The sequence below is a fragment of the Oryx dammah genome, unplaced genomic scaffold (genome assembly GCF_014754425.2).
Source record: "Oryx dammah isolate SB20612 unplaced genomic scaffold, SCBI_Odam_1.1 HiC_scaffold_2, whole genome shotgun sequence".
Lineage (NCBI taxonomy): Eukaryota > Metazoa > Chordata > Mammalia > Artiodactyla > Bovidae > Oryx > Oryx dammah.
The window spans coordinates 16,978,704-17,001,270 of record NW_024070186.1 but is presented as its reverse complement, the minus strand read 5'-3'; the positions used below and the strand labels follow the sequence as shown (position 1 = coordinate 17,001,270).

At 40.8% G+C, this 22,567-nt stretch overlaps 1 protein-coding gene across 1 annotated transcript in view; it reads right to left on the bottom strand.

The window, feature by feature from the left end:
* DSCAM (DS cell adhesion molecule) overlaps positions 1-22,567 on the bottom strand; it is a 695,428-nt gene that overhangs the window by 189,005 nt on the left and 483,856 nt on the right. The gene's annotated exons all lie outside the window — the stretch shown is intronic.

Below are 22,567 nucleotides of genomic sequence, written 5' to 3'. Positions count from 1 at the left end.
TGACCAATGATGTGCCTCTACACTGGGCAAGGGACCCGTGGATAAATTTCTCTCATGCATCCTGACTTTCTAAAAGAAGACATCACTTAGCCATTTTGTGAAAATGTTATGAAGATTTTCATCATTTCATGTTTACTCCCTATTCAACAACTCAGAACATATATTTTATAAATATTTTATTACATCTCTTGATTAATTTTTCCTGATGGCAAACTCACAGAGTCTTGAGGTAGAAAATTTGGAAAATGCAGAGAAATGTCAAGGTGTCTTGTTCGGCATGGGCTGCCATAACAAAATGCGGCAGACTGGGTGACTTAAACGAGAGGAAATTGTTTCTCCCACTTCTGGTGCTAGAAGCCTGAAATCAGGATGCCAGCAGTGTCAAGCTCTATGAGGTCTCTCTTCTTGAGATTCTCATTACATCCTCTCATGGCAGAGAGAGGTTGAACTCTGACCTCTTCCTCTTCATACAAGGACACTGACTCCATTACAGGGGCCTCATTCTCAGGACCTCACCTAAAAGCAATTATCTTCTAAAGTTCCTACCTCCAAATACTATCACATAGGAATTAGGGCACCAAAATATGAATTTTGGTGTGACATAAACATTTAGTCCACAGCAAAGTGCAAAATCTAACCTATAACGGTGATTCATAGAGATCTGACCATTTTTAACATTGACATTTCCTCCTCATCTTTGCTATGATTTTCTGCACATGGGCAAGATCATACCGTATGCACATTTCAAATTCTGCTTCTTAAAAGTCTAACTATAACCAGTACAATATTGTAAAGTAATTAACCTCCAATTAAAATAAATAAATTTATATTAAAAATAATGATAACTATAACAAATGACTTTCATCTACATTAAGAAAACTTATCTAAACACAGAGGGCTTTCCAGGTGGCACAGTTGTAAAGAATCCACCTTCCAAGCAGGAGAGGTGGGTCTGATCCTCAGGACAGAAGATCCCGTGGAAGAGGAAATGGCAACTCACTTCAGTATTCTTGCCTGGAAAATTTCATGGACAGAGTAGCCTGGCAGGCTACAGCCCATGGGGTTGAAAACAGTCAGACACGACTGAGCACAGCACACAGGCACATTTACAATTATTAAATAATAATGACTTAGGTGGATACAATACTTTGAAAAAGCATCCCTTTAATTTGGTTATTTAGAGATAAATTTTTATTGTTATAAAGAGCTATGTGGACTTTTTTACATAAATCTTTGTCAACACTTTTTAATTTCTTTGCTATGGATAACTAAGGATGAAAATTGTGGATCAAAAGAGATGAAAAATTTATGGATTTTGTTATATGATGTCAAATTGCCTTAAAGACATTTTCTGCCAAACAGTATATTAGAATGCATATCTTTGTGCATCTCTGCTAGCATTCCATATTATCAATTTTTGTTTCCCCTCATGTTTATTAAGAAAGGCAATACTTGGAGGGGAGAGGATTAAGTAAGAGTTTGGGATTAGAATATACACACTACTATATGTAAAATAGATAACCCAAAAGAACCTGCTGTATAGCACAGGGAACTATACTCATATTTCATAATAACATAATAGAAAAGAATCTAAAAATGAATATATATATATGTATAACTGAATCACTTTACAGTACACCTGAAATTAACACAACATTGAAGAGCAATTGTATTTCAATAAAATTTTTAAAAAGAAAAGCAAAAAAGTCAATGCTCAGTACATTGTGAAATTAAGTGAAATTCTTTCTGGATCATATTCTACCTCACATACAGCATATCTTTTGTGAATAAATATTAATGTCAGTATGTTGAATTTTGTTTTATTTAGTTATATAAACCAAATCATATTTTTCGGATGTGCTTGGTGCAGACCAGACATAAATTTTCATTCCCTTCATAAAAGATACTTTATAGTTCTGGGGAAGTCCAGCTTGACGCATCTATGGAACAAAAACTCCTGGGAATCATCATGTTGCTGTATCCCGGTCTCCTCAGTTCAGTTCAGCAGTCAGTCGTATCCGACTCTTTGCAACCCCATGGACTGTAGCACGCCAGGCTTCCCTGTCCATCAGCAACTCCCAGAGCTTGCTCAAACTCATGTCCATCGAGTCAGTAAAGCCATCCAATCATCTCATCCTCTGTCGTCCCCTTCTCCTCCTGCCAACAATCTTTCCCACCATCAGGGTCTTTTCCAAGGTGTCAGTTCTTCACATCAGGTGGCCAAAGTATTCAAGCTTCAGCTTCAGCATCAGTCTTTCCAATGGGTATTCAGGTCTGATTTCCTTTAGGATTGACTGGTTTGATCTCCTTGCAGTCCAAGGGACTCTCAAGTGTCTTCTCCAACACCATAGCTCAGAAACATCAATTCTTCAGTACTCAGCTTTCTTTATAGTCTCCTAGTCACATTTAATAATGAGACACAGGAAACTGGAATCACTGGGTTAATGACTAAAATTTTAATTTTAGTTAAAAATTAATGACTAAATTTTTTTCTAAGAAAGAGTTATAAACTCTTTACAAAGTTTGACTGATTTAGTTTTTATCCTTTTTTTATCTATGACATGGGAGACTGAGCAACATTTATTAGTCTTTCAGCATCCCCTTGGTGTTTCACTCTCATCTCCTGGAATTCTGGAGGCAGGTGTTGGGTACCAGGTGCTCAGACAAGATGGAGCTGATACTTGTATGTAGCTAGATCCCTTCCTCCTCCATCTGCTGCTCTCAGGGGCTATTTGCTAAAAACAGTAAAGTCAAGAATCAGAAAAGTTTCACATAAGCTGACTATGTGTTATTGTTCAGTCACTAAATCGTGTATGAATCTTTGTGACCCCATGGACTGCAACATGGCAAGCTTCACTATCTCCTCCAGCTTGCTCAAACTCATGTCCATTGACTTGGTGATACCACCCAACAATCTCATCCTCTGCCACCCCCTTCTCCTTGTGCCTTCAATCTTTCCCAGCATCAGTGGCTCTTCCAGTGAGTCAGCTCTTTACATCAGGTGACCGAAGTATTGGAGCTTCAGCTTCAACATCAGTCCTTCCAGTGAATACTCAGGGTTGATTTTTCTTTAGGATTGACTGGTGTGATCTCTTTGCAGTCCAAAGGACTCTCAAGAGTCTTCTTAAGCACCACAGTTTAAAAGTATCAAATCTTCAGTGCTCAGCCTTCTTTATGGTCCAAATCTCACATCCATACATGACTACTGGAAAAATCATAGCTTTGACTAGACGGACCACAAATGGACCTTTGTGGGCAAAATAATGTCTCTGCTTTTTCATACGCTGTCTAATTTTGGAGCAAGCGTCTTTATTTTCATGGCCACATCCACCATCCACAGTGATTTTGGAATCCAAGAAAATAAAATCTGCCACTGTTTCCATTCCACCCCCCCATGTATTTTGTATGAAGCAATGGGACCGGATGTCATGATCTTAGTTTTTGAATGTGGAATTTTAAGCCAGCTTTTTTTATACACCACTGGATTTAATAAGAAAATATAAAAGAAAGATACAATAAAATATTAATTGGATTGACACTTTTGTCAGGTCAAAAATTATTGTAATAGATTGGTGAGTGCACTCTGCCTGAGTTTGAGGTGAAGGCATTGGTAGTCAAGAGGGAAATTAGCTAATTCTGTCTTTTAATTAAAATTACTTTTCTCCATGGTACAACATTTATTATAAAGGAGTTGGATGGTATGCAAACTCTGCTATGATAAACTCTTATGCTTCTTTTTTTTGAGTAGTATTCTTTTTTTTAATAAACTTATTCATTTTTAATTGGAGGATAACTGCTTTACAGTATTGTGTTGGTTTCTGCCATACATCAACGTGAACCAGCCATAAGTATACATATGTCCCCTCCCTCTTGAACCTCCCTCCACCTCCCCACCTATGCTTCTTAATTCAATTAAAAATCTCTGTAATTTTGTTGACACACAGTGATGAGTGAGAGGCAGGCAAGCCTGGCATGTTATAGTCTAGTTAAGTTCAGTTGCTCAGTTGTGTCCAACTCTGCCACGCCATGGACTGCAGCATGCCAGGCTTCCCTGTCCATCACTAACTCCTAGAGCTTGCTCAAACTCATGTCCATTGAGTGTCCAGTGATGCCATCAAATGTCCCATCCTCTGTTGTCCCCTTCTCCTCCTGCCTTCAAACTTTCCCAGTATCAGGGTCTTTTCCAAAGAGTCAGTTCGTCACATCAGGTGGCCAAAGTATTGGAGCTTCAGCTTCACCATTGGTCCTTTCAATGAATATTCAGGACTAATTTCCTTTAGGATTGACTAGTTTGATCTTCTTACAGTCTGAAGGACTTTCAAGAGTCTTCTCCAACACCATAGTTCAAGAGCATCAATTCTTTGGCACTCAGCTTTCTTTACGGTCCAACTGTCAGTTACAGGCCATGAGGTCGCAAAGAGTCAGGCACAACTTAGTGGCTAAACGACAGCAACACAGTCATGAGGAAGGATTGGAATAATGACATGAGTTATATGGGACTCCCCCTAAGAGAGGTCACTGCTCTGTGACCAATAAAATAGGTGGAGGACCCAGTTCTTCCCTGCACCCCAATGTGATAGGATTATTTGCAAGCGGAGAGAAAGCTAGAGGAAAAGGAGCAGCCTTTGACCACAGGCCTGCTCACCAACAAGCTGAAAGATGGCCATTATCTTGTTCATGCTTGTCTCTGCATCACTGGACCCTGGACTGGACCAGCCCTCTTTTACAACCCATCCTCTGAAGTCCCATCATAATGAATTTAAAAAAATCTCATTAGTCTTCAAACAATCCTAGAGTTAACTTTGTACTACCCCATTTCACAGATGCAGAATCAGAGGTTCAGAGACATTCAGACACACGCTACATACAACTCACACAGCTGGTGAGAAGGAATGTCAGTCTTTCATTACATTTTTGTCTGACTCAAATATCTCTGTTCATTATTTTGCAAAAGGTTGGCAGCCTCATTAATATCATGAGAGTAGTAAACAAGTCCCTCCCCGACTATAACCTGCACAGAAGACTGAAATCCAGCCTGGATCTCAGATTTGAGATTTGTATAACCTGAGAAAAAAGGTATATATTTGTATTCATATCATCGTAGCTCTGTATGTATGTATATATGTACGAGTGCTAAATCACTTCAGTTGTGTCCGACTCTTAGCGACCCTATAAATTAGCCTGCCAGTCTCCTTTATCCATGGGATTCTCCAGGTGAGAATATTGGAGTGGGTTGCCATTTCCTCCTACAGGGAATCTTCCCAGCCCAGGGGTTGAACCCCCATCTTCTGCGGTTCCTGCACTGCAGCTAGATTCTTCACCACTGAGCTACAGGAAAGCCATATATATATATATATGAAAAAAATATATATATATATGCATGTAAGCTATGTATATATTTACATATATATATGTATACATCACACATAAATAATCAGAGTTATTCTATATCCACTGTTCTCAGATGACCCCAGATATGGTTGGCAGGCACCTAGAGTCCCTGAGAACCTCTCAGGGATCTGTAAAATTAAAAACTATTTTCAAAATAACACTAGACAGTATTTGCCTTTAAGAACTGACAAATCCAAAGTGGTCATAGGACAGCCTCCTGGGGCGTTAGTTGGACTCAAGGCTGTGGGAGTCTCAGACACACTGTCGCTGTTCTTCACCTTCACATACTCGTGACAAAAACAAACACATCAATTGCCAGCTTTGCTTGAGCATGTCCTTGAGAAAGCAAAGGATACACTTCATTTCTGCCCATCTCGTGCCTTGAGGATTCATCTTTGCCATAGTCTGTGAGGTGGAACAGCAAGAATGCAGTCACGTGTGCTGGGGCTCAAAAGGAAGATGGGTATGTACTGGGCTGGCTGTGAGCTCATCAGCTGCCTGTCATGGAAAACCATGCTCACTTGAAGGAAAAACCAACAGTTTGGGTATTTGACAAATACTTTCTTGAAAAGAAAAGTGAGTATTATCACTTCCAGGAAAACAACTGAGAGTGTCTGTTGCCAATGACAAAAACTGAGCTTTCAAATCAAAATCATATTTTTGAAAATGTATATTCTCCACCACATTCTTAATGTATCTTCCCAATATCTAAATACTTTTATGGTGATAATAGTTGTAATATTAGAAGCTATGCTTTTAAAAAGTACTATAGAATGGAAACAACTCATACAACTCGGTAACAAAAACAAGCAACAATTTAAAAAAATGGACAGAAGACTTAAATAGACAACTCTCCAAAAAACACTTACAGATGGCAATAGGGTCATGAAAAGATGCTCAACATCACTAATTGTTATAGAAATGCAAAGCAAAACTACAATGAGGTGCCACTTTACACAAGTCAAAATGGTCATCATTAAAAAGTCTACAAATAACAAATTCTGGAGAGGATGTAGAGAAAAAGGAACTCTCCTTTTAATGGGAATGTGAATTGATACAATGCTTTGGAGAATAGTGTGCAGCTTCCTCAAAAACTAAAAATGGAGCTATCATATGATCCAGCAATCCCATGCCAGGCACATATCTGGACAAAATTATAATTCAAAAAGATGCATGTACCCCTATGTTCATAGCAGCAATATTCACAATAGCCAAACATAGAAACAACCTAAATGGTCATTGGCAGATGGATGGATAAAGAAGGTGTGGTATATACACACAATGGAATATTACTCAGCCATAAAAAGGAGCGAATTTGAGTCAGTTCTAGTAAAGTGAATGAAGCTAGAGCCTGTTGTACAGAGCAAAGTAAGTCAGAAAGAGAAAAACAAATATTGTATATTAACACATATATATGGAATCTAGATAAATAGTACTAATGAAACTATTCTCTGGGAAGGAATGGAGATACAGATGTAGAGAAAAGACTTGTGGACACAGCAAGGGAATGAGAAAGTAAGATGAATTAAGAGAGTAGCACTGATGCATATATATATATACACACTATAATGCATAAAATAGACAGCTGGTGGGGAGCTGCTCTATAGCACAGGGAGGCCAGCCTGGTTCTTTGTGATGACCTAGAGGGAGGGATGAGAGTGGGGAGGGAGGGAGACTCAAAAGGGAGAGGAGCTATATGTATGTATGTGTATATATATATATATGACTGATTTGCACCGTTGTATGGCAGAAACCAATGCAACACTGTAAAGAAATTATCCTCCAGCTAAAAAACATATTAAAAAAGAAGATGTGGTACATATATACAGTGAAATATTACTCAGCCATTAAGAGAATGCAATAATGACATTGGCAGCCACATGGATGGACTTAGAGATTATTCATATTAAGTGACATAAATCAGAAAGAGAAAGAGAAATACCATTTGATATCACTTATATGTAGAATCTAAAATATGACACAAATGAATTTATTTATGAAACAGACAAATTCACAGACATAGAAAACAAATGTATGTTTAACAAAAGGAAAAAGGGGTGGGGAAGGGATAAATTAGGAAGTTTGGGATTAGCAAATATAAACTATTGTATATAAAATAGATAAATAGCAATTGTACAGCACAAGGAACTATATTCAATATCCTGTTATAAACCACAATGGGCTTCGCTGATCGCTCAGTTGGTAAAGAATCCATCTGTAATGCAGGAGACTCCAGTTCAATTCCTGGGTTGGGAAGATCGACTGGAGAAGGGACAGGCTACCCACTCCAGTATTCTTGGGCTTCCCCTGTGGCTCAAATGGTAAAGAATCCACTTGCAATGTGGGTAGACCTGGGTTCAATCCCTGGGTTGGGACAATACCCTGGAGAAGGGAACAGCTACCCACTCCAGTATTCTGGCCTAGAGAATTCCATGGACTATTGAGTCCATGGGGTTGCAAAGAGTTGGACATGACTGAACCACAGTGGGAAAGAAAACCCAGGTCTCCTGTATTGCAGGCACATTCTTTACCATTTGAGCCATCAGATGCCATATACACATACATACACACACACACTTGACCATGCACATATATGTATATATATATACATGGACACATATGTGTGTATGTGTATATATAACTGAACCATTTTGCTGTACACCTAAAGCTAACACAACATTGTGAATCAACTATACTTCAGTGAAAGAACATATTGTATAATGAAATGTTTCAACATTCAAAATATTCATCTGGCTAAGAAAATCAATATTTTCCAATAAACTATCCATGGATAGAGGGTTTTTTTTCATTAAAAATTCACACATATACAAATGATCCCTTCAAAGTGCAAAATACAATGATAGATTTTAATGTATGAAAAGGCTGTTGATGTGGTTTCTGATTCTGTATGTCAACTAACCTTTAAACACTACCTTTTGTTGACTTTTGGGGTCATATCAGAAGAAAAGCCACGTTTATCTTAAAAGGTTAGTAGGCTCCCCTTTTCTACTTGTCCGTGTGCAGCTGTATTTTCTTCACATACTCGAACCAAAACTTCAGCAGACTGAAGGCAGAAGCAGCTACTCTGCCCCATTGTAAGCCACATGTTTAAAGAGATTTTCTAAAATGTAAAACAATGCCTTCCTTCTCACAAAATGCTTATTTTGGAAAATACAGTTTTCATTTAAAAGTCCTATTTATGATACGATGTTGTGGGTTTATTATTGTCACTTCATTTTTTTGCATTAAAATAACTTTTATTTATTTTTTTTAATTTATTTTTTATTTTACTTTACAATTCTGTATTGGTTTTGCCATACATTGACATGAATCCACCATGGGTAAAGTTTTCTCAGATGACTTTCTAGTACAATAAATACTGGCAAGTCTAACCCACATAAACAAATGCTCTTCATGGATCTTAATAATTTTTTTAACTTTTACTTTTCAGTTTTAATTTTGTATTTAGGTATAGCTTATTTACGTCTCAGGTGTGCTTCATGGTGATTTTTATTTTCTATATATATATATATTTTTCTTTTTCCTTCTCAGATTCTTTTCCATTATAGGTTTTGAAGGATATTGACTATAGTTCCCTATGCTACACAGTAGGGCCTTGTTGGTTATCTATTTTATATATAATAGTTTGTAGCTGTTAATCCCAAACTCCTAACTTATCTCTTTCCTTTCCCCTTTCAGTTCAGTTCAGTTGCTCAGTCATGTCCCACACTTTGCGACCCCATGGACTGCAGCACACCAGGCTTCCCTGCCCATCACCAACCCCCAGAGTCTACTCAAACTCATGTCCATTGCGTCAGTGATGCCATCCAACAATCTCGTCCTCTGTCGTCCCCTTCTCCTCCCATCTTCAATCTTTCCCAGCATCAGGGTCTTTTCTGATTAGTCGATTCTCTGCATCACGTGGCCAAAATATTAGAGTTTTAGCATCAGTCCTTCCAAGGAATATTCAGGATTTCCTTTAGGATGGACTGATTGGATCTCCTTGTGGTCCAAGGGACCCTCAAGAGTCTTCTCCAACACCACAGTTCAAAAGCATCAATTCTTCAGCACTCAGCTTTCTTTATAGTCCAACTCTCACACCCACACATGACTAGTTTTTTTCTATGTCGGTGAGTCTACTTCTGTTTTGTAAAGGAGTTCACTTGTGTCAGTTTTTAGATCCTACATATCTGCTATCATATGATATTTGTCTTTCTCCATCTGACTTGATCATGTCTAGGTCCACCCATGTTGCTACCAAACCTGGACGGACAAATTTTTAAGAGCCATCCCAAGACCGAAAATTTTGAGATGAGTCCCGTATAATTGAAAAGGTTTAAAAGTTTTAAATCTGTTTTTATGTGCTTTCAAGGCTTAGAGTCTAATGGAATTTTCTTAGAACAAGGGTCAAACCTTCAACTAAACTTTAACCCCTGAGATCATTCTTTGATAGCCTTTCATCCCCACCCCAGCACTCGGCCCTCCAGTACTCCCTTTAGTCATCACCATATCCCAGCCTTGCTTAGTCATCACGTTCTCCTTCTTACCTGGGTAAGCTGCTGCCTTTCTGGTAGTGTCTCCATGTCCTCCCCTCCCCTCCCTACAATGGGAGCCCTTGCTGAGAGCAAGGTAGAGAGTTGAGCAGCCTTTCTGAGAGCCCTGGACTGTACATCCCTGGACACCTGGTAATACCTGGGTATATCATCTTCCTCCTCATACCCAGAGCCCAGAACAGTGTTACTGATGGATGCTGGGTAACACCTGGGTATTGTCTTCTTCCTGGTACTCAGAGCCCAATTCAGACTCAGCCTCACCTCATGGGTCACCATCACCATTTTCATACCAGCTGCTCCATCCTAACAGAAATGCCATTTTCGGCTCTTAGAAACTTTTCCAGCTCTCTTGCTTCATGGTATGTAAGTTTCATATAAAAACAGGTAACATGGCTCAAAGAGATATGGACGGTCACCTTATAATCATAAAAGTATTTTCAAAAATCCTCAACCAGAAACTTATCACACTTAACCTGTTGCAAAGTTGACACTTGAACTACATGGGGGTTGGGGTGCCCACCTCCCACACAGGTAAACGTCCATGTTTAACTTTGCAGTCTGCTCTCCATATCAGAGGTTCCAAGACCTGGAACTCTACAGCCATAGGTTGTGGAATACCACAGTATATACTATTGAAAAAAATTTGCATGTAAGTGGACCAGCACAGTTTAAACTTGTTGTTCAAGGGTCAACTAGAGGTAGACACACATGCAGAGACACCATATAGCTATCAAAATGGATTTTCCTCCTATTTTCTAAGGCATCAGGAGTGATTATCAGTGTGGACTAACAAAATGCCTAAGCAACTTTTCAACGTCAAATTTTTAAAAGTCACAGCACTAGGGAATGGTTACTCTTACATATGATGAGAGGGGTTTTGGATGCAAAGACGACATCAACTATGGGAACATGTTTAAAGTCTTCCTTAAGACAGATGATACTCAGATAATTCTTATCCCCACTTCTACCTGCTCAGACAGACCAGGCATGAAAGATGGAAAGTTCAGGACACCCCCAAACTGCATGCTGTGGGGTCTTGGGAGCTGTGCTGATACTTACCAAATTTCAGATAAATAAAGAATGAAGGCATTGTGAGAAAGCAAAGTGAATTTCTCAAAATAACCCACAGCATCATAACAATATCTGTTGTAGGTAATGAAAGAACATTTGGCTAAATACAAATATGACAGGGATATTTTCTAATTGAAAAAGAAAATCTCTTTATCCTATAATCCAGTCTATCTTCCTCTCCAAGAAATTGAGGCATATAATCTTTCATTAACTAATTGCTGATGCATTATTTAACAGCAACACAGATTCAAAAAAGATTTGGTTGAATGACATCTGAGAGTATATCTGGTAACACACAGATACATATTTTAAAATCTCCTGCATTTTGGATTTAGTCAACAGTTTAAGTGAATAATAAGATAGGAAACAGACTTGATCCTCTACGGAAACAATCACAGGTACTTTGCAATGTATTTATCTTTTATACCCACATTTCATCAGAAATACAAGGAATCAAGATAGAGCCCCTGATATCTGTTGAAGAAAGATGATTTACAGTCCCCAGATTTCCACTACATACACCACGAGTATCTACAACATCAATAATGTGTGTGTGCTTAGTCGCTCAGTTGTCCCCAACTCTTTGTGATCCCATGGACTGTGGGCCATCAGGCTCCTATGTCTATGGGATTCTCCAGGCAAGAATACTGGAGTGCATTGCCATTTCCTTCTCTAGGGGATCTTCCAGACCCAGGGATCAAACCCGGGTCTCTTGCACTGCAGGTGGATTCTTTACCACTGAGCCACCAGGGAAGCGAAAGCAGGCTGAGCACTGAAGAACTGATGCTTTCGAATTGTGGTGCTGGAGAAGACTCCTGAGAGGCCCTGGGATAGCAAGGAGATCAAACTGGTCAATCCCAAAGGATTATTCAGTGGAAGGGTTATTCAGTGGAAGGGTTGATGCTGAGGTTCAAGCTCTAATATTTTGGCCACCTGATGTGAAGAGCCGACACATTGAGAAAAAACCTGATACTGGGAAAGATTGAGGACAAGAGGAGGAAGGGGGCAATGGAGGTTGAGAAGGTTGGGTGGCATCACCAACTCAATGGACATGAATGTGAGCAAACCCCAGGAGACAGTGAAGAACAGGGAAGCCAAGTGTGCTGCAGTCCATGGGGTCACAAAGAGTCAGACATGACTTAGTGACTGATCAACAATAACAACTTGAATAATATTACACAACATTTAGGGTAAATTGTTTTCTAAGTGTCTGGTGGTTATCTTGAGTTCATCCCATTGTGTTTCCCAAAATGGGAAATGCTTCAGTTCTATCCTGAGATCACATAGGTATTCTGAAGTTTGTAGCTATAAAGCATCACCTCTTGCCCCAAGGGCCCCCCAACTCACCCACCGGGGGAGGTGTCTCCTCCTCTCTGCAGGTTTTGAAAAAATGAACATTACACTTTAGAATGTACATTGTAAAGAAAACATGGAGGATTCCTCACGTACTGTATACCCAGTGCCCACTATTAGATACACCATTCAATATCACAGTAATCCAAGTCTATGCCCTGACCAATAATGCCGAAGAAGCTGAAGTTGAACAGTTCTGTGAAGACCTAAAAGACCTTCTAGAACTAACACCCAAAAAAGATGTCCTTTTCATTTTAGGGGACTGGAATGCAAAAGTAGCAAGTCAAGAAATTCCTGGAGTAATGGGCAAATTTCGCTTTGGAGTACAGAATGAAGCAGGGCAAAGGCTAACAGTTTTGCCAAGAGAACACATTGGTCATAGCAAACATCCTCTTCCAACAACACAAGAAAATACATATGAACATCACCAGACAGTCAATACTGAAATCAGTTCAGTTCAGTTCAGTTCAGTTCAGTCGCTCAGTCGTGTCCGACTCTTTGTGACCCCATGAATCGCAGCACGCCAGGCCTCCCTGTCCATCACCATCTCCCGGAGTTCCCTCAGACTCACATCCATCGAGTCAGTGATGCCATCCAGCCATCTCATCCTTGGTCATCCCTTTCTCCTCCTGCCCCCAATCCCTCCCAGCATCAGAGTCTTTTCCAATGAGTCAACTCTTCACATGAGGTGGCCAAAGTACTGGAGCTTCAGCTTTAGCATCATTCCTTCCAAAGAAATCCCAGGGCTGATCTCCTTCAGAATGGACTGGTTGGATCTCCTTGCAGTCCAAGGGACTCTCAAGAGTCTTCTCCAACACCACTGTTCAAAAGCATCAATTCTTCGGCGCTCAGCCTTCTTCACAGTCCAACTCTCACATCCATACCTGACCACAGGAAAAACCATAGCCTTGACTAGATGGACCTTATTTGGCAAAGTAATGTCTCTGCTTTTGAATATGCTATCTAGGTTGGTCATAATTTTCCTTCCAAAGAGTAAGTATCTTTTAATTTCATGGCTGCAGTCACCATCTGCACTGATTTTGGAGCCCAGAAAATAAAGTCTGACACTGTTTCCACTGTTTCCCCATCTATTTCCCATGAAGTGATGAGACCAGATGCCATGATCTTCATTTTCTGAATGTTGAGCTTTAAGCCAACTTTTTCACTCTCCTTTCTCACTTTCTTCAAGAGACTTTTTAGCTCCTCTTCACTTTCTGCCATAAGGGTGGTGTCATCTGCATACCTGAGGTTATTGATATTTCTCCCAGCAATCTTGATTCCAGCTTGTGTTTCTTCAGGTCCAGCATTTCTCATGATATACTCTGCATATAAGTTAGATAAACAGGGTGACAATATACAGCTTTGACGTACTCCTGTTCCTATTTGGAACCAGTCTGTTGTTCCATGTCCAGTTCTAACTGTTGCTTCCTGACCTGCATACAGATTCCTCAAGAGGCAGGTTAGGTGGTCTGGTATTCCCATCTCTTTCAGAATTTTCCACAGTTTATTGTGATCCACACAGTCAAAGGCTTTGGCATAGTCAATAAAGCAGAAATAGATGTTTTTCTGGAACTCTCTTGCTTTTTCCATGATCCAGTGGATGTTGGCAATTTGATCTCTGGTTCCTCTGCCTTTTCTAAAACCAGCTTGAACATCAGGGAGTTCACAGTTCACGTATTGCTGAAGTCTGCCTTGGAGAATTTTGAGCATTACTTTACTAGCATGCGAGATGAGTGCAATTGTGCGGTAGTTTGAGAATTCTTTTGCATTGCTTTTCTTTGGAATTGGAATGAAAACTGACCATTTCCAGTCCTGTGGCCACTGCTGAGTTTTCCAAATTTGCTGGCATATTGAGTGCAGCACTTTCACAGCATCATATTTCAGGATTTGAAATAGCTCAACTGGAATTCCATCACCTCCACTAGCTTTGTTCGTAGTGATGCTTTCTAAGGCCCACTTGACTTCACATTCCAAGATGTCTGTCTCTAGATTAGTGATCACATCATCATGATTATCTGGGTCGTGAAGATCTGTTTTGTACAGTTCTTCCTTGTATTCTTGCCACCTCTTCTTAATATCTTCTGCTTCTGTTAGGTCCATACCATTTCTCTCCTTTATCAAGCCCATCTTTGCGTGAAATGTTCCTTTGGTGTCTCTAATTTTCTTGAAGAGATCTCTAGTCTTTCCCATTCTACTGTTGTCCTCTGTTTCTTTGCATTGATCACTAAAGAAGGCTTTCTTATCTCTTCTTGCTATTCTTTGGAACTCTGCATTCAGATGCTTATATCTTTCCTTTTCTCCTTTGCTTTTCACCTCTCTTCTTTTCACAGCTATTTGTAAGGCCTCCCCAGACAGCCATTTTGCTTTTTTGCATTTCTTTTCCATGGGGATGGTCTTGATCCCTGTCTCCTGTACAATGTCATGAACCTCATTCCATAGTTCATCAGGCACTCTATCTATCAGATCTAGACTCTTAAATCTATTTCTCACTTCCACTGTATAGTCATAAGGGATTTGATTTAGGTCATACTTGAATGGTCTAGCAGTTTTCCCGACTTTCTTCATTTTAAGTCTGAATTTGGTAATAAGGAGTTCATGATCTGAGCCACAGTCAGCTCCTGGTCTTGTTTTTGTTGACTGTATAGAGCTTCTCCATTTTTGGCTGCAAAGACTATAATCAATCTGATTTCGGTGTTAGAGGACAACAATAGAATGGGAAAGACTAGAGATCTCTTCAAGAAAATTAGAGATACCAAGGGAATATTTCATGCAAAGATGGGCTCAATAAAGGACAGAAATGGTATGGACCTAACAGAAGCAGAAGATATTAAGAGGAGGTGGCAAGAATACACAGAAGAACTGTACAAAAAAGATCTTCATGACACAGATAATCATGATGGTGTGATCACTCACCTAGAGTCAGTCATCCTGGAATGTGAAGTCAAGTGGGCCTTAGGAAGCATAACTACAAAGCTAGTGGGGGTGAGGTAATTCTAGTTGAGCTAGTTCAAATCCTGAAAGATGATGCCGTGAAAGTGGTGCACTCAATATGCCAGTAAACTTGGAAAACTCAGCAGTGGCCACAGGACTGGAAAAGTCAGTTTTCATTCCAATCTCAAAAAAAGGTAATGCCAAAGAACACTCAAACTACCACACAATTGCATTCATCTCACATGCTAGTAAAGTAATGCTCAAAATTTTCCAAGCCAGGCTTCAATAGTACATGAACCATGAACTCTCAGTTGTTCAAGCTGGATTTAGAAAAGGCAGAAGAACCAGAGATCAAATAGCCAATGTCTGCTGGATCATGAAGAAAGCAAGAGAGTTCTAGAAAAAACATCTACTTCTGCTTTATTGACTATGTCAAAGTATTTGACTGTGTGGATCACAACAAACTGTGGAAAATTCTGAAAGAGACAGGAATACCAGACCACCTGACTTGCCCCCTGAGAAATCTGTATGCAGGTCAAGAAGCAACAGTTAGGACTGGACATGGAACAACAGTTTAGTTTAGTTCAGTTCAATTCAATCGCTCAGTCATGTCTGACTCTTTGAGACCCCATGTAGCACAGCACATCCATCATCAACTCCCAGAGTCCACCCAAACCCATGTCCATTGAGTCGGTGATGCCATCCAACCATCTCATCCTCTGTTGTCCCCTTCCCCTCCTGCCCTCAATCTTTCCCAGCATCAGGGTCTTTTCAAATGAGTCAGACTGGTTCCAAATCAGGAAAGGAAAGAAGTATGTCAAGGCTGTATATTGTCACCTTTCTTATTTAACTTCTGTACAAAGTACATCATGAGAAATGCTGGACTGGATGAAGTACAAGCCAGAATCAAGATTGCTGGGAGAAATATCAATAACCTCAGATATGCAGATGATAACACCCTTATGGCAGAAAGTGAAGAAGAACTAAAGAGCCTCTTGATGAAAGTGAAAGAGGAGAGTGAAAACCCTGGCTTAAAACTCAACATTCAGAAAACTAAGATCATGCCATTTGGTCCTATCCTTTCATGGCAAATAGATGGGGAAACAGTGGAAACAGTGACAGACTTCATTTTGGGGGGCTCCAAAATCACTGCAGATGGTGACTGAAGACATGAAATTAAAAGACACTTGTTCCTTGGAAGAAAAGCTATGACCAAAGGCAGCTTATTAAAAAGCAGAGATATTACTTTGCCAACAAAGGTCCATCTAGTCAAAGCTATGGTTTTTCCAGTAGTCATGTATGGATGTTAGAGTTGGACCATAAAGAAGGCTGATTGCCAAAGAATTGATGCTTTTGAACTGTGGTGTTGGAGGTCTCTTGAGAGTCACTTGGACTGCAAGGAGCTCAAACCAGCCAATCCTAAAGGAAATCAACTTTGAATATTTATTGGAAGGACTGATGCTGAAGCTGAAACTCCAATATTTTGGCCACCTGATGTGAAGAGCCGACTCATGGGAAAAGACTCTGATGCTGGGAAAGATTGAAGGCAGAAGGAGTAGGGGATGACAGAGGACAAGATGGTTTCATGGCATCACCGACTCAACGGACATGAGTTTGAGCAACCTTCAGGAGATGGTGAAGGACAGGGAAATCTGGCATGAGACCACCCATGGGGTCTCAACGAGTGGGCCATGACTGAGTGACTGAACAACAACCACCGAGCTATCATGACTAAGGTTTCCAAAGCCAAAAATCAGTACCAGTTCTCTTTGTTTTTATGTGAAACAAGTCTTTTCAGCAATGCAATAGTGTTAGGGATAATTTACTGGCTCTGTAGCTAAAGAATCCACTACAGACTACATGCAAGAGAGACGATGGTCAGCAGAATGTACATTGTCCTGTCACTGTGCCACAGGAGGTCTTTTTCTACACAGCCATCCACCATCAGCACACTGAGGCAGTGGGATGTTGGCCACATTGTTTGAACCCAGATAGTCTGCAGCCTCCTGTTTGCCTATGTGGCACAGTAACCATCTGGAAGAGCAGTTACAAAGAAACAGATTTTACCTACAAAGTAGGAAAACACATGACTGAAAACTGTTAAGCTTGCAATAATATGGAGCTATTTGTCTTCTCTCATATTTAATTTAAAGAGTGTTTCATAGGGCTTCCTTGGCGGCTCAGTGGTAAAGAATCTGCCTGTCAATGCAGGAGACCTGGGTTTGATCCCTGGCTCAGGAAGATCCCACATGCAGCAGAGCAACTAAGCCCTTGCACCACAACTACTGAGCCTGTGCTTTAGAGCCTGGGAGCTGCAGCTACTGAGCCACATGCCCCAGCTACGGAAGCCTAAGCAGCCTAGAACTCAGGCTGTGCAACAAGAGAAGCCTCTGCAATAAGAAGTCTGTGCATCAACACCAGAGAGGAGCCTCCACTCGGGGCAACTAGAGAAAAGCTCACACAGCAAGGAGACCCAGCACAGCCAAAAATAAATGAATAAATGAAATTCTTTTTAAAAGAATGTGACACAAACTCCAATAATTAAGACAAAAATTGCTGCTACTTAGGTTTGTGTAGGACTCTTTCTGACCTCTTGAACCACCCTGTCCCTCTTCAGCAAGAAAGGCCGGTCAATGAGGTGGGAATAGACTTAACTCCACTTGGAGGAACCATTTGGAGGGAAGAAAATGGCCCCATATCTATGAGGGTCAAATACCACCTTTCATGCAACTCTCAACTTCTCATTCCCAGCTAAAACCCCTTTGTTTGTCACTTCTTCACATGCATTCATCTGCAAAGAAATTTAGCTCTGGTGGCTCAGACAGTAAAGAATCTGCCTGCAATGCAGGAGAGCCGGATTCAATTTCTGGGTTGGGAAGATTCCCTGGAGAAGGGCATGGCAACGATACTCCAGTTTTTTTGCCTGGAGAATTCCATGAACAGAAGAACCTGGCGGGCTACAGTCCATGGGTTCACAAAGAGTCGGACACGACTGAGCGAGTAAGCACCCAACAGTGCAGACAAAAGTTAACGATGATGCATTCAGATTGTATTTGAAAAAAAGAAAAAAATCAGATCCATTTACACCCTCTAGAGGCCATCATCATTTCATAGAGAGCTCTCTCCCATCAAATGTGGTAAACATACGTTTGTATATCAACAAGGGTAAGGAAAAAGCTCGCTAACGAATGAGTAATTTTTCCATTATTCAAAATGAAGGTTGTTTTGCTAAAATAAAAATGACCAAAGTGTAAGTGAGGAAGTCCAATGCGGCTCCATTATCAAGTGGTACATCAAGGGTGGAAACATCACAGTTAAAAATAACATTCTTCCATACATGTGCTCTAATCTGCACATCTAAATATAAAACAACTAGATTTTTCCTGCACACAGCATATATTACAAAATGACTCTAAACCTGGCACCTGGCTGCCCATTTCCTGCCCACATTCTGAAAACAGCCTCCCAAGGACAGAGAGCAGGCTGCCTTTTCCTGCGTGGTGTTCCAAGCAGGGAGACCAGGGACTGGCCCAAAGTGTAGACTTAACATCTGATGAGTCAAATGTGCTTCCCAAAGTGCCCACATGGCGGAACCTCTGTTTGCTTCTCACTGAGCTATTAGGTCCCCTTAGCCCATGGTTTTCTGGTTCTTTCATATTCTGATGAGTCTCCTGCGTGTCGGCTAGTTTGTTGTTTCATGCTTTTACAGAACTTCCTAGTCTGTAGGGTTTTACTTCAGTGGGAGAAGCGTATAGAATAAGAACCTAGGTCTCTGTTGCCTATGACTAAGAAGGGAATGCCCCAGTCCCGGGGACACAGCACAGAGAAGGTTTGGATGGGATCCTGGGAATAAGGTGGTGCTTGTGGTAAAGAACCCACCTGCCAATGCAGGAGATGGAAGAGATGCAAGTTCAATCCCTGGCTGAGAAGATCCCCTGGGGGAGGACATGGCAACCCACTCCAGTATTCTTGCCTAGAGAATCCCATGGACAGAGGAGTCTGGCAAGATACAGTCCGTAGAGTCACAAAAAGTTGGACACAACGGAAGCGACTTAGCACGCCCTAGGAATAAGGCTTCACTGGTGGCTCAGACTGTAAAGAATCTGCCTGCAAGGCAGGAGATGCAAGAATTACATCTTCTATCCCTGGGTTGGGAATACCGCTCCCCCCCAACCCAAGCCTTGCCCAGAGAAGGGAATGGCAACCCACTCCAGTATTCTTGACTGGGAAGTCCCATGGACAGAGGAGCCTGGAAGGTTACAGTCCATAGGGTTGCAAAGAGTCTGACATGACTGAGAATGCACCCAAAGACACAAGGTAATTATTTACATTTACATTACAATTAGAAAGAGAGTATTTACATAGTATTAGGTACTATATATAATCCAGAGCTGATTTAAAGTATATGGGGGATATATGTAGGTTATATAAGTATAAACGACATCTTTTTATATAAGTGACTTGAGCATCGTAGAGTTTGGTATCTGTGGGGCGTCCTGGAACTAACCCCCCACAGATACACAGGGACGACTGTGCTGGCTTTACACGGCTTTAAATGAGTGCCACTATTCTTTTGGGTGACAGCCACCAGAGGTGACTGCACAGTACCTGGGAGGAATCAAAAGCCTTTCCATGATTTTCTAGAACCTCACTACTTTCAAGTGAGACAATGATTGTGCCCTTCTCACCTGACTCTCCGACAGTGATGTGAGCCCCCATGCCGGGTGACTTTCCTGCTTCCCTTGACTTGAGAGGCAGCAGCCGTCCCACTCTGAAAAGAGTGGATTCTAATACACTCATCACATGTGCCATTCACTGTCTAATTTGTAACCTCTTAAATTCTCCCCATGAATGACTTCAGAGATGGAGAACAGTTACTTGTCCTGAGCGGAATCAGGCAATTACAGTGGGTTTTCACTGACTACCCTCACCTCTAGAAGATTCATTTCAAAGCTCTTTTCTGTGGAGAAGAATAAGTAACATTTCAGGATGTCAAAACCCTAAATACCTTAAGATACTGGAAGATAATTTTGGACCTAGGAAAGGAGACAGAATTTGGGATTTTTTTGTAAGTGAGAAGAAACAACAACAACACATATTGACAATAGAATCTTTGACTTTGGAACTTCTCAGGAAGAGAGTGAAAGTTGCTCAGTTTGTGTCCAACTCTTTGTGACCCCATGGACTACATAGTTCTTGGAATTCTCTAGGCCAGAATACTGGAGTAGGTAGTCTTTCCCTTCTGCAGGGGATCTTCCCAGCTCAGGGATCAAATCCAGGTCTCCTGCATTGCAGGCAGATTCTTTACCAGCTGAGCCACCAGGGAAGCCCAAGAATATTGGATTGGATAGCCTATCCCTTCTCCAGTGGATCTTCCTGACCCAGGAACTGGGTCAACTGGGGACTCCTGCATTGCAGGCAGATTCTTTACCAACTGAGCTACCAGGGAAGTGAAGGGAATCTTTGACATTGGAACTTCTCAGGAAGAGAAGATAATAATAAAGAACACTCAAGACTACAGCAATGCTGCTTTAGATCACAAGATTGAGAAGAGGTAGATCTGTTTTGGAACCATACCTTCTTATGAGGTATGAGTGAGTCACTTTGTGTGCAGGATATTGAATATCATCAAACAACAACAATGAACTAAGAGGCACCTTCTAAATTTTTTAATAAAAATAATTTATTGAAGGAAAAAAGCATGCAATACCTTTTCCAGCCTATGGTGAATTATACTATTCAGATTATGTGGAATCTAGAAGAACAGTACATATGGATCTATTAGCACAAAAGAAATAGAGACACAGATGTACAGAACAAACATATGGAGTCCAAGGGGGTAAGGGGGTTGGGATGAATTGGGAGATTGGGATTGACATGTATACACCATTGTGTATAAGATAGATAAAAAATGAGAACCTAATGTATAGCATATTAAAAAGCAGAGACATTACTTTGCCAGCAAAGGTCCATCTCGTCAAAAGTATGGTTTTTCCAGTAGTTATGTATGGATGTGAGAGTTGGACTATAAAGAAAGCTGAGCACAGAAGAATTGATGCTTTTGAACTGTGGTGTTGCAGAAGACTCTTGAGAGTCCCTTGGACTGCAAGGAGGTCCCACCAGTCCATCCTAAAGGAGATCAGTCCTGACTATTCATTGGAAGGACTGATGCTGAAGCTGAAACTCCAATACTTTGGCCACCTCATGCGAAGAGCTGACTCACTGGAAAAGACCCTGATGCTTGGAAAGATTGAAGGCAGGAGGAGAAGGGGATGACAGAGGATGAGATGGTTGGATGGCATCACCGACTCAATGGACATGAGTTTGGGTGAACTCCGGCAGTTGGTGATGGACAGAGAGGCTTGATGTGCTGCAATCCATGGGGTCGGAAAGAGTCGGACACAACTGAGCGACTGAACTGAATTGAACTGAATGTATAGCCCAGGGGAAAAAAGAAGGTATAGTCAGTCAGTCTGTAGGACATATTAAGTTAACCTTAAAATGCATTTCAATATAGATTAGGCAGACAATACTGTTTGATTCCACTTATATGAGAGACCTGGCCCCCTAGTGTTTCAGACAGTAAAACATATGCCTGCAATGTGGAGACCCAGGTTCGATCCCTGGGTTGGGAAGATCACCTGCAGAAGAAAATGGCAACCCACTCCAGTACTCTTGCCTGGAAAATTCCATGGACAGAGGAGCCTGGCAGGGTACAGTCCATGGGGTCGCAAAGAGTCAGACATGAAACACGACTGAGCAACTTCACTTTCTCTTTTCACTTTTATATGAGAGACCTAGAATAGCCAAATTCATACAGTCAGAAAGTACAGTGGTGGATGCCTAGGGCTGCGGGGTGCAGGGGTGGGAGTTAGTGTTTAATGGGGACAGGCTTTCAGTTTAGGAAGGTGAAAGGTTGAGGGGAAGAATGATGGTAAAAACTGTAAACAATGTGAAAGTACTTAGTGTCATTGAATAGTACAGTTAGATATGGTTGAAATAGTAAGCTTTATATTATGTAATTTTTACTATAATAAATTTTTTTAAATGAAATAGATTAAGCAGCTGTATTACACTGGGAACAAGTTATTTAACTGAGCATAAGTGCCTAGATTCCTATAAGAAACCTGGAAAGGTGTTTGATTTAGAAGGATGGATGAGATTTACTATCACAGTTTTCCTCTGAAGGTGGTTTAGGTAGCAGGGTCATCACTTAATCCAGCTCTGAAAGAGTCCACTAAGCACCCCAAAATTGCTAATTGCAAATG